Raw genomic sequence first — 15,837 nt, 5'->3', positions numbered from 1 at the left:
GAGAGATTTTTTTCTTTTCACTAGTTTATAAAAGAAAAATTTTAATTTTTTCATTACTCCATGTAAACTTACACATGGCATTACACAGACAGATTGTCACCAAATGATGCCCTGGATGTTTATCAAGTTAAAAAAAAAAGTAAATAAATAAATGAAATTTTTTCAGTACCCCCTGACTCAAATATGGCCCAATGCAAAGACAGAGAAAGATTATTTGTTTTTAACCATTTGATGCCCTGGATGTTTATCTTCAAGTTTGATATATCCAAAAAAAAAAAATAAATAAATAAATAAAAGGTAATTGCACAGTCCACGGGTTATTATTCTGCTTATTACAATACTCTGATATTTTCGATTTTAGAATCTGTTAGCTACATTAATTATTTTTGGAAGTGATTTTGATTTTGCATTTTTAAAAATTATTTTGGAAGGTAATTTTGATATTTTTCGGTTTGAGTTTGTTGTATGTTTGGTGGTAGGTAGGGTCACTCGCCATCCACTCAATGTAGTGCTGCTCTAAGGTTTACCAAAGACCAGTGCTCACTATATAAAGTGTTATCTTTTTTTCTATCAGTGGATGAACAAAGAGAATTAATGGCATGCAGTGGTGCCCCAGAAAGAAAAATCAAATACCTTTTTACTTTATTGCTATTATAACTTTGCCATTAGCATTAGATTTTTATTTGACAAAATTAAATCATATGGCTAGGTTTTGACTGTATAATACCTTGAGTTAAATAGACATCTCAGCAAAAAGTTGTCACATTATTTTAAGTATGAAAACTGGAGAAACTAAATGTATATACAGTATTTTAATATGGAAAGTTTACAACATTTAACATACAAGAGGATATTAATGTGTAATATATAGAAGTCATGTTTGTTCCTTGAATTTTTGGAAGGGATGGTAAAGTATGTAATAAAATGTACCAAATAAATATCAGGTTAACATTTCATATTTTAAATTTCAGAATATTAAACTTCAGAATATTAAATTTCAGAATATTAAACTTCAGAATACTAAGGCAATAAAATGACAAGCTACATGAAATCACTCTTCTTACTCAAAAAGACAATATAAATGTTGATATGAAAGCCAATTCCACTGAAGTCATTAATAATATAACAAAATGACTGTGTGTAAAGAATTGCCAGAAGGAAGCCCAATGTACCCTTGATAAAAGAAAGTATCGGCACTCTGGGATTGGATATGGTTTGAAATGCTTCGTCTTGGTTCAGTTTTCCCCTACCTACTCTCTTATCCCCCATCTCTCTCTCTCTCTCTCTCTCTCCCTCTCCCTCGGATAGGATTTGAACTGCTTTCTCTGGTTCAGTTGAAAGTGTTGGCATGCCTGTTCAATTCACAAAAATGGTTGAGTTACTATGTCGCCTCTCGTCTTAAATGTCGGGACCAACTGCCTAGCCCCGGGCTCCTATGCTCCTCATGGGGAAAGGTAGGATTGGATGATGGATGGATGGAGTTACTGTTACTATGATGAATCCAGCTACGGTATCTATCTGTAAAATATAAGATAACACAAATGAAGGGTACGAAGCGACAAGTGTCAATTCCCATAATTCATTGGCCGTGTATCATAATGTCACACAAATGGTGCCAATACTTTTTTTTTATTAAGGGTTCACATGCAAAAAAGCCACTCAAAAATATTCATTTATTGGTGGTTTTTTTTTTCAACGAGTATTTTAATGAGTATAATGGTATATAATTATGCAATACCGGTATATATTTATCAAGTATATTAGTGGCTTGGATGGTCTATAATTTTGCTATGTATTCTTTATCAGTATTTCAGTAACTTTAATGGTTTATAATTTTGCTAACTCTAGTAATTTTATCCAGACATACAGAATAGTCACAATAGTTATTTTTCATTTAATTTTTTCAGGTTATTTCAGTTATTTTCTCTAGTTATTTGTTATTTTTCCGGGTTATTTAGGTTATTTTTCATGTTATTTTATCTGATTATTTGTTAGTTTTACATTATTTTGGAAAGTGGTTTTATCATGTAGATTTTGATTTTTGCTCTCCCAGTCCTTTCACCAGTAATGCTTCTGTACATCTTTATTATTATTACTGTATTATTATTATTATCCATCCATCATCCAATCCATTACTATTTTATTATTATTTTTGCTTATTACTGGTATTTTTATTATTACTATTATTATAGATTGTAACTTAAACTCTTAAGGTAGCAAACAGTCTGTTCACTTTAAGTTGGTGCAGATGTATGCCATGGAATTAGGTAGTTAGGATATTGCCATTTTATCTGTCTTTAGTATAGTAGCCGCAGCGAGAAATGAACGCTGTGGTGGGGCAGGCGGGGTGACCGGGGATTCCCCCACTGTAGCCATATCCACGTCACCGACCATCGGCCACCGCTGCAGCCCCGCTCCATGATCCTTACCCTGTGTCTCTGGCTTTCTCTTTCTCTCTTGGTTTCTATATAAACTGGTGTATTTCCGAAACTAATTATGAAATTATTATGACTTTTGTTCCACACCACCACTGAGGTAAAAATCAAGGAGAGTTTTCTGTATAAAGGTTTCCCCCCCCTCCTAAATGTGGCATATGAGCGGGGGAGTGCGGCCTTGCCGATACCTCCGCCTGACCTATAATTATACACTCGCCAGAACTGACCTGCCCTCAGACAAGGGGGGGGAAACCTTTATACAGAAAACTCTCCTTGATTTTTACCTCAGTGGTGGTGTGGAACAAAAGTCATAATAATTTCATAATTAGTTTCGGAAATACACCAGTTTATATGGAAACCAAGAGAGAAAGAGAAAGCCAGAGACACAGGGTAAGGATCATGGAGCGGGGCTGCAGCGGTGGCCGATGGTCGGTGACATCCTACCTCTATGGTCGGTGACATGTGGATATGGCTACAGTGGGGGAATCCCCTGTCATCCTGCCTGCCCCACCACAGCGTTCATTTCTCACTGCGGCTACTATAGTAAGGTTATGAAGTGCTGTGGAAAGGTTGTAGTCTCTCTCTCTCTCTCTCTCTCTCTCTCTCTCTCTCTCACACACACACACACACACACACACACACACACACACACCCCGCTCGCTGGTGCAGTGGTAACGTTCCCGCTTGCCAACTGGTGGACGGAAGTTCGCGCCTCGCTCAGGTTGCGAAAAGTTTCACTGACGAAGTGGGTGGTTACTGTCCCCCTTGAGCAAGGGGACGGGTGTGTGCGTGTGTGAAGGTCACAGCCTTGCCCTTAGATCAGACTATGAGCTCTCAGCTCCCTTCCAGGAGGGTAAAAGCTGAGCATCATGACCATCAAGTGATCCTGACCGACCCGGTGAATTACACACACACACACACACACACACACACACACACACACAGAGGGATTCAAGCTAGGTGGACGTGTGACACCGGCGCTCCGTACTAATCACGGCCAGTGGCATTACCTAAATAGTATCTTCGTATGAGTCAAGCTCAGTACCAGATTAGACTAAATGATTGTTCGTTATAAAAAGGAAAAAAATAATAAGTTTCAACAAGACTTGTAAAAACAGGAAATAGAACCAAGACAAAAGAATACGCTGAGTCATCTCTGAGGTTTGTTTACAACAAGACTGAGATTGTAAGTATATGCTTTGCACTTTAAGTATTGCAATATGGATACATACTTCAGTAAAACAAATGTGGAGAAGAAAAGGGATAAAGGTAAAAAGCAAAATGATGATTTCTACCAAGAACTGGTTGAAGTAGAGACCCACAATAGACTGGTTGAACGTGTAAACAAACTAGAAATGGCTTTCAAAAATGAAATTGATGAAATAAAGAAGCAGATGCACTTGCAAAAGGAAGAAATAGAAAAACTAGGAAGGGAGGCCAATAAGAAAGACACAACCATCAGTGAACTAACCGTGGAATTGAGTACACTTAGGAAGAAAATTAGTGAAATGGCAAGTACAGTAGTCAATCACGAGAGTGTTATGGAAGAGTTCAAAAATGACACAGACAATTAGGCAAGTTAGCAGTCTTATTGACCAGAGCAGTGATATTGAGGAGAAGATAACACAAGTAAATGAAGCTGTGCAAAGCTACAAAAATGATGTGGAAACCACGTATGCAGAAATGGTGAAAGTAAAGAAAGACTTAGAAACAAGGGTGGAGGAAAAAAGCATTAAAAAGGTGAAAAGAATAATCCAAAACAATCCAAAGTTAGTCAGAGATTCAGTAGAGATAAACAAATCAATAGTAATCACTGGTATAGAAGAGGATGAAGTTAAAAACAAGATCACAAGAGACAAAAAGGAGATGGCAAATGTAATGAGCTTACTGAAAGAAGTATCAGAGGAAATCTGTAGTAAAGACATAGAGGAACACAAAAGGTTAGGGAAATACGAGAAAAGCAAGACAAGACCTCTAAAGGTGACTTTCCAGAGTGTAAACACTGTGGAAGAGATACTAAAAAATGCAAAGAATCTTAAGGAAAAAGAGGAGTTCAAAAATGTATGGATAAAAAGATGTCTAACACAAGAGGAAATGGAATTACTGAAAGAGAAAAGGGAGGAAGCAAAAACAAAAAATGAGGGAAGATCAGAAGAGGACAAGAAGAAATTTTTTTACAAAGTAATAGGATTGCAGGTATGAAAGTGGTACACAAACAGGATGGAAGAAAAAGGAGGAAGGTAGTAGAACCATGTCAGGACAAGTATATAAACAAGATGATAAAGTTGATGTACTCAAATGTGGATGGAATGGTATCTAAATTACTAGAGATGAATGATTGTCAGAAAATGAACCACAAGTAATATGCCTAACTGAAACAAAATTAATACCAAGGATATCAAATGACATACTAAACTTAGAGGAATACAATATATGGAGAAGAGACAGATATTTAAAAAAAGGAGGAGGAATTATAATATTAACTAAGAAAAATCTAAAAGTCAAGGAAATAAAACTAGATATACTCGTACCATCACAAGTAGAACTGATTGCAGTAGAGATCGACACATCTGAAGGTAAAGTAATTGTAGCCAATTTGTACATGCCACCCAGATCAAACACATGGGAAAGAGACGAATATGAGGACCTGGCAGAGAGTACAATTCAGAGTGTAAGATCATTGCTACATAAAATGGAAGAGAAATCGGAAAGAATTATACTAACTGGGGACTTCAATACAAATATAAATTGGAATACTCTAGATATAAATAGCCAAGAAAGCTGTTGGGACCAAAAGCTCCTGGATCTCGTACAAGAGTTTTTCTTAACGCAACATGTGAGGGAAATCACCAGAAAAAGAGGACTTGATGTACCTTCAGTGCTAGATCTAATATTTACAAGGCAAGAAAATGATATTGACAGTTTAATATATCACCCTCCACTCGGCAAAAGCGATCATGCAGTACTAAACTATAACTTCAGGATAGCATATGACATAGTAAACAGCAATGATAGTTACCAAAAGAGCCTAAACTATAAAAAGGGAAATTATCAAGACCTAAAGAAGTATTTCTTAGAAGTTGATTGGGAAAATGAGCTTAAAGGACAAGATTTAAATGCTGTATATAAAAAATTTTGTGAATTTTATGAAACAGGAGTCCAGAAGTACATCCCACAGCACAAAGAAGCAGATAAGAAAATACAGAAATGGTTCAGTACAGAATGTAAAAAATCAAAAGAAAGAAGAGATTTGTTGTGGAATAGATACAGAAGAGACAATAGTGAAAGGGCGTACAATAATTACAAACAGGCAAGAAACTACTATACAAGAATAAGGAGGGAAGCCCAAAAACAGTTTGAGGAGGATATAATAAATAAAAGTAGTGATCAACCAAAGCTGTTTTACAGCTGTATCAACAGCAAAACTAAAGTAAAAGATATAATACAATCCATTACGGATGAGGGAATCACTTATACACAAGAGAAAGATATTTGTGAAGCACTAAATAACGGCCATACCACGTTGAGTACACCGCTTCCCGTTCGATCAGCGAAGTTAAGCAACGTTGGGTCTGGTTAGTACTTGGATGGGTGACCGCCCGGGAACACCAGATGCTGTTGGCATCCCTACGTCAAGTGGGGTTGGTGGAGGATTAGTGCCCCTCCCTGTAAAACAATTAACTCTAAGCCCTTGGCCACCCTGTCTGGGATACATGGCGTCTGGCAATGAATGGATGAATGAATGAAAAACTAAATAAGAATTTCCAATTAGTTTTTACAGAAGAAAAAAATTTTGAGAGGGACTATGTGGAACACACATGTCCACACATACTACCAGATATACAAATAGCAGAAAAAGTAATACAGGAGGAGTTAAGTAGATTAGACAGGAAAAGCAAGTGGTCCTGATGAAATTTCATGTTGGGTATTACGAGAATGTGCAAAGGAGTTATGTAAACCATTATTTTTAATTTTCAAGAAATCCTTGAGTCAAGGTAAACTACCAGATATTTGGAAAAAAGCAAATATTGTCCCCTTATTCAAGAAAGGAAATAGACAAAATCCACTCAGCTACCGACCAGTATCACCGACCAGTGTTGTAAGCAAGGTATTAGAAAAACTTATAAGAAAAGCTTGGGTAAATCATCAAGAAAAACACAGTATGATAACAGAAAGACAGTTTGGTTTCAGAAAAGGAAAATCATGTTACTAATCTGTTAAGCTACAATGACAGAGTAACAAACACAATACAGGAAAGGGAAGGATGGGTGGACAGTATCTATTTAGATTTCAAGAAAGCTTTTGACACAGTACCACACCAAAGACTTTTATGGAAACTGTACCATCAAGGAGGAATTCGAGGCAAATTGTTTTGTTGGATGCAAGACTTTCTCATAAAAAGAGAAATGAGGACAGTACTAAGAGGAAACTACTCATCATGGAAAGAAGTGACTAGTGGAGTACCACAGGGTTCAGTGCTGGCACCAATCATGTTTTTAGTGTATATAAATGATATAAACAGTAACACTGGAAATGAGAGCTATCTGAATATGTTTGCAGATGATGCAAAAATACAAAGGAGAATTACTAGCACAGACTCTTGTAGGGAGCTACAAGAAGAATTAAATAAACTTCATGAATGGAGTAGTACATGGCAAATGGAATTCAATGTGGACAAGTGTCATGTAATCAAGTTTGGTAAAAGTGGAAAAAGACCTGATTGGGATTATAAGTTAGGAAATAAAACCCTATACACATCAGAAAGAGAGAAAGACCTAGGTGTGATTATCAATAACAGACTATCTCCGGCTGACCACATCAGCGAGAAGGTACGGAACATGTATACACTGCTTGCAAATATGAGAATAGCATTCACATACATAAATGAAGACATGCTAAGAAGGATAATAACATCATTCATTAGACCAACCCTGGAATATGCATCAGTAGTCTGGAGTCCTCATCTCAAAAAGCACATAGACAAGATTGAAAAAGTTCAAAGGGTCGCTACAAGATGGATACCAAGCTTAAGGGACCTAAGCTACGAAGAAAGACTAAATAAACTGAATCTGCCAACACTACAGGAGAGAAGGAAAAGAGGTGACATGATAATGCTATATAAGTGCATATCAGGAAAGGAGAAAATAGACATAAATGATTACTTAACATATGGAGAAGCATCAGCAAGAGGACACTGCAAAAAACTGCAAGAGAAGAGAGGTGATAAAGACGTAAGGAAATTCAGTTTCCCAAACAGAGCAATTGATCAATGGAATGCACTACCGAATGAAATAGTGTGTGCCAAAACAATTCACAAATTTAAGGATATGTACGATAAATATGGTTTAAGACATGGGACAGTACGAGCTTGACTCATTCCTGTAAAGATACAATTAGGTAAGAACACACACACACACACACACACACACACACACACACACACACAGACTATCTCCGGCTGACCACATCAGCGAGAAGGTACGGAACATGTATACACTGCTTGCAAATATGAGAATAGCATTCACATACATAAATGAAGACATGCTAAGAAGGATAATAACATCATTCATTAGACCAACCCTGGAATATGCATCAATAGTCTGGAATCCTCATCTCAAAAAGCATATAGACAAGATTGAAAAAGTTCAAAGGGCCGCTACAAGATGGATACCAAGCTTAAGGGACCTAAGCTACGAAGAAAGACTAAATAAACTGAATCTACCAACACTACAGGAGAGAAGGAGAAGAGGTGACATGATAATGCTATATAAGTGCATATCAGGAAAGGAGAAAATAGACATAAATGATTACTTAACATATGGAGAAGCATCAGCAAGAGGACACTGCAAAAAACTGCATAAGAAGAGAGGTGATAAAGACGTAAGGAAATTCAGTTTCCCAAACAGAGCAATTGATCAATGGAATGCACTACCGAATGAAATAGTGTGTGCCAAAACAATTCACAAATTTAAGGATATGTACGATAAATATGGTCTAAGACACGGGACAATACGAGCTTGACTCATTCCTGTAAAGATACAATTAGGTAAGTACAATTAGGTAAACACACACACACACACACACACACACACCAATTACCTTAAACACATCTTGTCATTAAGGAAGCTCCTTAACACCTCTTCCGAAGTTATTTATTTTCATTTAAAATTATTCAAGTATTGCCCTAACACCTGTTCTTAAGTCATTTCTTTTGCTTTTTACACCATGCCATCTTGTCATATAAATAATTTTTGTTGGACAAGGTCCCTAACTCCTTTTCCTGAGTGATTTATTTTGCTTTTTAACTCAACCTTTTGTCAATTAAACCAGCATAAGTTTGATAGCAACCAGCCTTATCCCAGAGTAAATTGCTAAGGAAGAGGTGTTAGGGAGAAACACCCAGATCAGAGGGAAAATTTGACTAGTAACCAAGGAGAATCATTATCTAATAATTCCTCAGTGTATGGCCAGGTATAGTCATCTTGTAGGCTTAATTTGACTAGTATCAAAGGAGACTCATATCTAAATTACTGTGAATGGTGTGGTATAGTCATACTGAAGGGAAAATTTGACTTGTAACCAAGGAGACTCATTTGTACCTTGTAATCACTGTGTATGGTCTGGTTTAGTCATCTTATAGGCAATATTTGACTAGTAACCAAGGAGACTCATTCATATATAATAATTCTTCAATGTATGGTCTGGTATAGTCATCTTATGGGCAAAATTAGACTAGTAACCAAGAGACTCAGTTGTACCTAATAGTTACTCAGTGTATGGCCAGGTATAGTCAGGTTATTGACAGAATTTGACTAGTAAACAAGGAGACTCATTCATATCTAATTACTGAATGTATGGTCTGGTATAGTCATCTTGTCAAATTTGACTAGTAACCAAGGAGACTCCTTTGTATTTCATAATTACTCAGTGTATGGTGTGGTGTAGTCATCTTACTGGCAAAATTTGACTAGTAACCAAGGAGACTCGTTCATAGTCGGCCTAAGAAGTGACGGCATAGTATCCTGATTTTTGTCAGCGATAACGCACATGCTCTTCCTTATATCTTTTTCTTACATACCTTTCATATTGTGTTTTATAGATTTTATTGTGTTTTATTGATTTCTGTGCATTTGTAATCTGGGTTTGGTGATCCCTTAACACCTGACCCTTTGCTATTTATCCTGCATTAGCCTCGGTATCCTTTTTATTTTCTGGATTCAAACTGCCTTTATGAAAGTTGCAGGAAGCAGTTTGTTTGTTACGATAACAGGAAATCTTACTGAACTTACTGAAATTTCACAACTATCGCTTAGGGACAGTCAGGAAGAATTTGCGAGTTCAAATCTAGTATGGTAACACACAATATTTTTTAATGCGAAAAAAAAGGAACCAAAGGCCAGAAGCCTGCAAACTGTTCCTTCCAAGAAAAAAAAGCCAAATTCATGATCCATATAGTAGTTTAAGCCTGAACAGAAGTGCTCCAATAAACAATTAAAATTAGTCAGTTTATAAACTAATTTTCATTACAATATTAGTGAATAATGTCTCCATGTCTGACAACAACAGAAAGCGGTAAGGCAGTGTAAGTCAGTACCGTAAGATGAGGTAACTGGGCACCATTTTTACATCTTTTTGGTCAGTATTATAGTGATGTGCAGGAATTTGGAAAAAGTGATTTTTTTTTTTAAATAACTCGTTTAGGGCTGCCTTTTGGAACCAGACTTGATACAAAAATGTAGGTAACTTACTTTTAGTGTTTCCAATGTTAGTGCTTCTGTGAATTCTCGAAAACGTCACTCTAATGCATGCAAGGATCAGTGGACTACTTTTTCCCATTTGTAACTGTTGATTTTGAGGTATGTTATTGCTGGGGGTCTTCGCTATACAATTACCACCAGAAAAGTTTAGAAAATTAAAGATTTATAGGTTTTATATAGGAAAGTGCATATAACGTAGTGGGTGCCTGGTTCCCCCTCTAAGCGGCCAGTTGCCCCATCTTACAGTAGGCTGTTTTAAATGTTTTGATCGAGCACGAAATGAGACAACTTTTACCCAAAGACATAGTTATTACACTGCATTTAGCCAGTTTCCCATTAAGAAAAATCTCTGGATTTAATATTAGCCAGAGGACTATCAGTGAATGAAATATAAAAAAAACTCAAAATTTGCCGAGAGTCGCTGAGTGGAGAATGCCAATTTTTCACTGCCTAGCAACAGTAATAAAATGCAAAGGTTCATGATTATATCATTGATCTCAAAACTTCCAAATCAGAATTTTCAGTTCAGCAGGGCATAGCAGTTTATTTAAAAAGAATATCTAAAAAGAATGACATTTCTTTAAAGAAAGAGCAAAAAGTGTGTGCATGATTTGGTCCTCTTTATTGCTTGGTGTATTGTGCACAGAAATACATTACACATTCGTTCAGATCAGGAAATGCATCTGTTATTCATTTTCCATAATTCTTAGTGGGATATGATATATATTTTATTTGATGTGGCGTGATGAAGCACAATTTTTCTTGTATAGTCACCGTTTTCATTGAACGTATGGCCGAAGCAATATGAAACTGCCATCACTTCTTGGGGCACCTGTACTTTGAAAATTTTTTGAAATTTCTAGTGGGGGGAAGAAGGAGGGAGAGACCAAGGACGAAATGGAGGGATGGAGTGGGGGGGAGGAGGAGGGAGACACCAAGGACGAAAGGGAGGGATGGAGTGGAGGGTTAAATGAGAGGGGTGTGAAAGTTGGGGGGGAGGGCAGTGTAATGGTGGGGGACACGGCGACATGGAGGCGATTTGTTTGAGGCCACCCCTTACGGGATTAAGGCATCTGGCTATAGATAGGTAGGTAGATAGATTTAGAGAGGGAGGTAGGTAAAGATTTGTTTGATATGACATGAAGGCAGAATTTTTATCTTATATTCACTGTACCTCAAAATTACATATTGTATGGCCCAGTTTAGTTATATATTCATACCTCATAGCAGTTGCATAGTGTATCTTATTGGGAATATTTGATTAGTAACTTATCATCTAAAATGTATGGCCAGGTATAGTCATCTTAAAGGGAAATTTTGACTAGTAACCAAGGAGACTCACCTCATAAGGCCTCATTCTATATAAGAAAGAATAATTTAGTTGATTGAGTTGATTCTGTTATAGGAAAAAAAATGGAAGAATGCTGGTGATTCTCCCTCTCTCTCTCTCTCTGTCTTTTTCTTTCTCTTTTCTCTCTCTTTCTGTGTCTCTCTCATCTTTGAGCCTAGTCGATGTAAGGTAAAAAGATAGCATTTTCACTCTAATTTGACCTAAAATTGCCATCTCTCCATCTTGAATTCTGAGCTATAAAAATAGGTTAACGCTAGAACATGACAAAGAAGTGCTGTGGAACGAATGTAGAGCCGTAGTATTGCCCTTTCTGCAACTGAGCTACGTAAAATACTTTGCAAAAGAATGAAAATTACATTAAAAGATGTCTACTATTATGCTTACTTGGCCCAAAATTGCTGTCTTGAGTGCTTATGTCCGCTTCGAGTGTCAAACAGTTGGTAACACTGATTAATTTGAAAATTTAAAATCTTAAAATAAAAAAAGCATGTGACTGTCTCCAAGATTGACACAGTATAATCTCTCAATGTTAGCAGTTTTTACCTGGCATTTGTTCTTAAGTACTCTGTGTAAAATAATATATATGTATATGAATAATATATAATATTTACAATATTGTGATGAACATAGCTGAAGTGGTCAGAAAGTCCGCACTGGTGGCTTTATTGCACTTTTTCACATATGTAGGAATTTAGTCCAGTAGCTCCTAAATTCTGATAAAAGTGAATTCCGGTCTATTGAAGTCCGTTATATCGAGGTTTTACCGTTTTTACAAACTGATATTTAATTACTGTAGCAAGCAAACTAATCACCACTTTACATAATTACGAATGTTGAGGGATGTTTGTGGTTCAGGTAGGTCCTCTGGCTCTCCGTGCCACCACATGAAGACCTTTGATAAAGCTGACAGTCCATTATATCCAGTAAAACCGATAGTCTATTACAGTGTATCTGATAATGCCTAATCAGTAATCCAATATGTAAGACAACAACGTATCCAGAATTCTTCACTGTTCATTATGTCTGTGTGGTTACCTGATAATGCGATATGCAAGACTGGTTAATCCAGGGGTCTTCCTATATTGGTAAATCCAATATCCAATCAATCTAGGGGTGGCAAATCAATGGTGTACTGTCTTTGCAACCTAAATAAATAGATACAAACAAATGAATGAATACAAGTAAATAAGAACAGTAATAAACATAAAGAAATACAAATACACACAGTGGAGTGCAGGCTTAGTTCTTCCCCTTCACAGCGGTCACACAACTTCCTTTGGCCGATAGGAGAAATTAAGGGATATTTGTGCGGTACTACGACTCTAATACCCCACCCAAAGAGGAAGCTTACACAGTCATCATAAGTGTTAATTCTTGCAAGCGTAAGAGCGCATCCCTCCGTGTGGGTAGGCGCGGCAAACAGTTGTCGTCTATGTATCTATCAATAGCCCGACACCCTAGTCCTGCAAAGGGTGGCCACAGACAAAACGCCTCCAGGTTGCTCTGTCACCCGCCATTTGACTGCCCTCCCCCCAACTCACTTCCCCTTTCCCTCATATTCAGTTGGTAACACCGATTAACTTAAGAATTTATCTTAAAGCATATGACAAGTCTCCAAGGTTGACATACAATATAATCTCTTAATGTTAGCAATTTTTACCTCTTATTAAAGATTGGCATATATTCTAGAATACCGTGTTAGATAATGTATACGGGCTTTGGTGAACTTGCACAGTGGGAAAAATTTGGTCAGGCCTTGGCTGGTTATACCGATTTTTTGTTTGTTTTGTTTAAATGCAAGGAAGAAGGAACCAAAGGCCATGAGCCCGCAGTAACAGTTCGCTACAAGAGAAAAACAAAATACAATAGAGAGCCAAATTCAAGATCCGATCATTTTGAGATGCATGGACACACTGCGTTTGAAAGACTGGAGATCATAGGCAGCAGGAAATACAGACAGAGGGAGACAGTTCCAGAGTTGACCTGTTGCATAAATGAAAGACTGGGAGTAATGGTTAACTCTTGCATTAGAGAGTTGGACAGAAAAGGGATGAGAGTTTGCTGCCAGATGGGTGCTACGCGCCCATCGTAGAGGTGGAGGAATGCAAGCAGACAGTTCAGAGGAGCAGTGACCATTAAAGTAGCGATAGAAAAGAGATAAAGATGCAACAGTGCGGCAAAGAGACAGAGGTTGAAGGGAGTCAGTAAGAGGAGGAGAGTTAATGAGACGAAAAGCCTTGGACTCCACCCTATTGAGAAGAGCTGTATGTGGGGAGCCTCCCCACACATGAGAGTTGTACTCCACACAGGGGCGGATAAAACCCCTGTATAGAGTCGACAATTGTGCAGGGGTAAAGAAAGAGTGGAGTTGGCTTAGCACACCCAATCTTTTGGAAGCAGATTTTACAAGAGATGTAATATGATCTTTCCAAGATAAGTCCCGAGTAAATGAAACCCGAAGCATGTTCAAGGATGATGCAGGATTAAGCTGAATATTATTAAACATTAGTGGGTATACCTGTAGAAGATTTTGTCGGGTTGATAGGTGTAAGAACTGAGCCTTAGATGCATTAAAAACAACCATATTATTTTTACCCCAGTCAGAGATACGAGCCAAGTCGGACATTAGGTGTGCCATAGCCTCATCCCTTGTTTGTTGAAGTAACTGTTGAGATGGGCGTTGCGGGAACCGAATGGAAAAGTGAAGAGTGGAGTCATCAGCCTATGAGTGGATAGGGTTAGATGTACAGCTTAGATCATTGATGAATAAAAGGAAGAGAGTTGGTGATAGGACAGAGCCCTGAGGAACACCACTGTTGATAGATCTAGGAGAAGAATGATGGCTGTCTACAACAGCGGCTATAGAACGACCAGAAGGGAAGCTAGCGATGAAGGCACAGATAGAAGGATAGAAACCGTAGGAGGGCAGTTTGGAAATTAAAGATTTATGCCAGACTTGATCGAAAGCCTTTGAGATGTCAAGTGCAATGGCAAAGCTTTTGCCAAAGTCCCGAAATGAGGATGACCAGGAGTCTGAAAGGTAGGTGAGAAGATCGCCAGTGGAGCTTGCCTGACGGAACCCGTACTAACGATCGGAAAGAAGGTTGGGATAGGAAAGATGCCTTAAAATTTTTCTATCGAGAATTGACTCAAAAACTTTTGAAATACAGGACGTTAAAGCAGTTGGACGATAGTTGGAGGGTTGGGAGTGGTCACCCTTCTTTGGGACTGGCGGAATGAGAGCAAACTTCCAGCAAGAAGGCGAGGTACAAGTTGACAAACAAAGGCGAAAGAGTTTGCCTAGGCAGGGTGTAAGCACAGAAGCACAGTTCTTGAGAACAGCAGGAGGGACCCCATCAGGCCCATATGCCTTGTTAGTACTGATTATGACTAAATTTTGTCCTCAGCTAAATAAGGTTGTTAAAATATGGTGAAGGGGTTCTATGAGACTCCCGCAGATTCCAATACTACGCTGTGGTAACCCTCTCCCATCCCCTGGGGAACGCTGTCCCTTTCGTGCGTTAAGATGACCATACGGATAGGATCCTAAATCCTTTCCATAGCTCTTCTTTGTGACTAGTATCAATATTCTAGTGTTTACCCTTTCGTTACTGGAGAATACAGGCTGCGTCCAACCGAGGGCAAGTACTCAGGATGCAGGCTGGGCTGAGTGCTGTTTCTGCGCATGTGGTACATCTTAAACATGTTATCCTTACACTCTTAGTTATCCTTCTGTCTCCGTGATTTTTTATTCCTCGTAATCTTGAATAGTTGTACTTGCTTTTGTTGTTGATAAAAACATTTGGTGAATATAAATTATGCACTAATTCACGGTTTATTGATTCCTTCGTGTTGTCATATAGAAATATGTTTTATGGTATTGAGAAAAAGTGTTAGGAAATTTCATTAGCTACATTTTGGTATATGAACATTTACTGTAGGACAGTTTGGGTCGGTTTGACGTACCACAAAAGGAAATTGTTTTATTGATGGCTTTGCAGCGTGGGAGCGATGTTTCACACGGCCAAAGATATTGCTAAATTATTTTGATCCCTACCGTTATTTATGCCTCTATCTGCCTGATTTTTTAATCATGTAATCTTGAACAGTTGTACTTGCCTGTGGTGTTGATAAAAATGTTTGGCAAATATGAATTATGTGCGGCACGCGGAACAATACACCGACTCAAAATAATTCTAAAGCAAAAAAAAACGAGGGGGCAGTTTTGTTGGGCGCAGCTTGTGTCGTACAGTAACAAGCGGGTGAGATTAGGTTTGACACAGCCTTTGTCATC

General features: G+C 37.9%; 1 non-coding gene across 1 annotated transcript; it reads left to right on the top strand.

Annotated features, from left to right (window-relative positions):
- The first annotated feature begins 5,940 nt into the window (after window positions 1–5,940).
- LOC145416835 (5S ribosomal RNA) lies at window positions 5,941–6,059 on the top strand. The gene has a single exon (XR_013900358.1). It is a non-coding gene; the product is annotated as a 5S ribosomal RNA (ribosomal RNA).
- The last annotated feature ends 9,778 nt before the right edge of the window (window positions 6,060–15,837 follow it).

The sequence above is a fragment of the Coenobita brevimanus genome, chromosome 107 (genome assembly GCF_032717465.1).
Source record: "Coenobita brevimanus isolate Jiangsu-jjx chromosome 107, ASM3271746v2, whole genome shotgun sequence".
Classification (NCBI taxonomy): domain Eukaryota; kingdom Metazoa; phylum Arthropoda; class Malacostraca; order Decapoda; family Coenobitidae; genus Coenobita; species Coenobita brevimanus.
The sequence above is the reverse complement of the archived record's forward strand: the minus strand, read 5'-3'. Positions and strand labels throughout refer to the sequence as shown.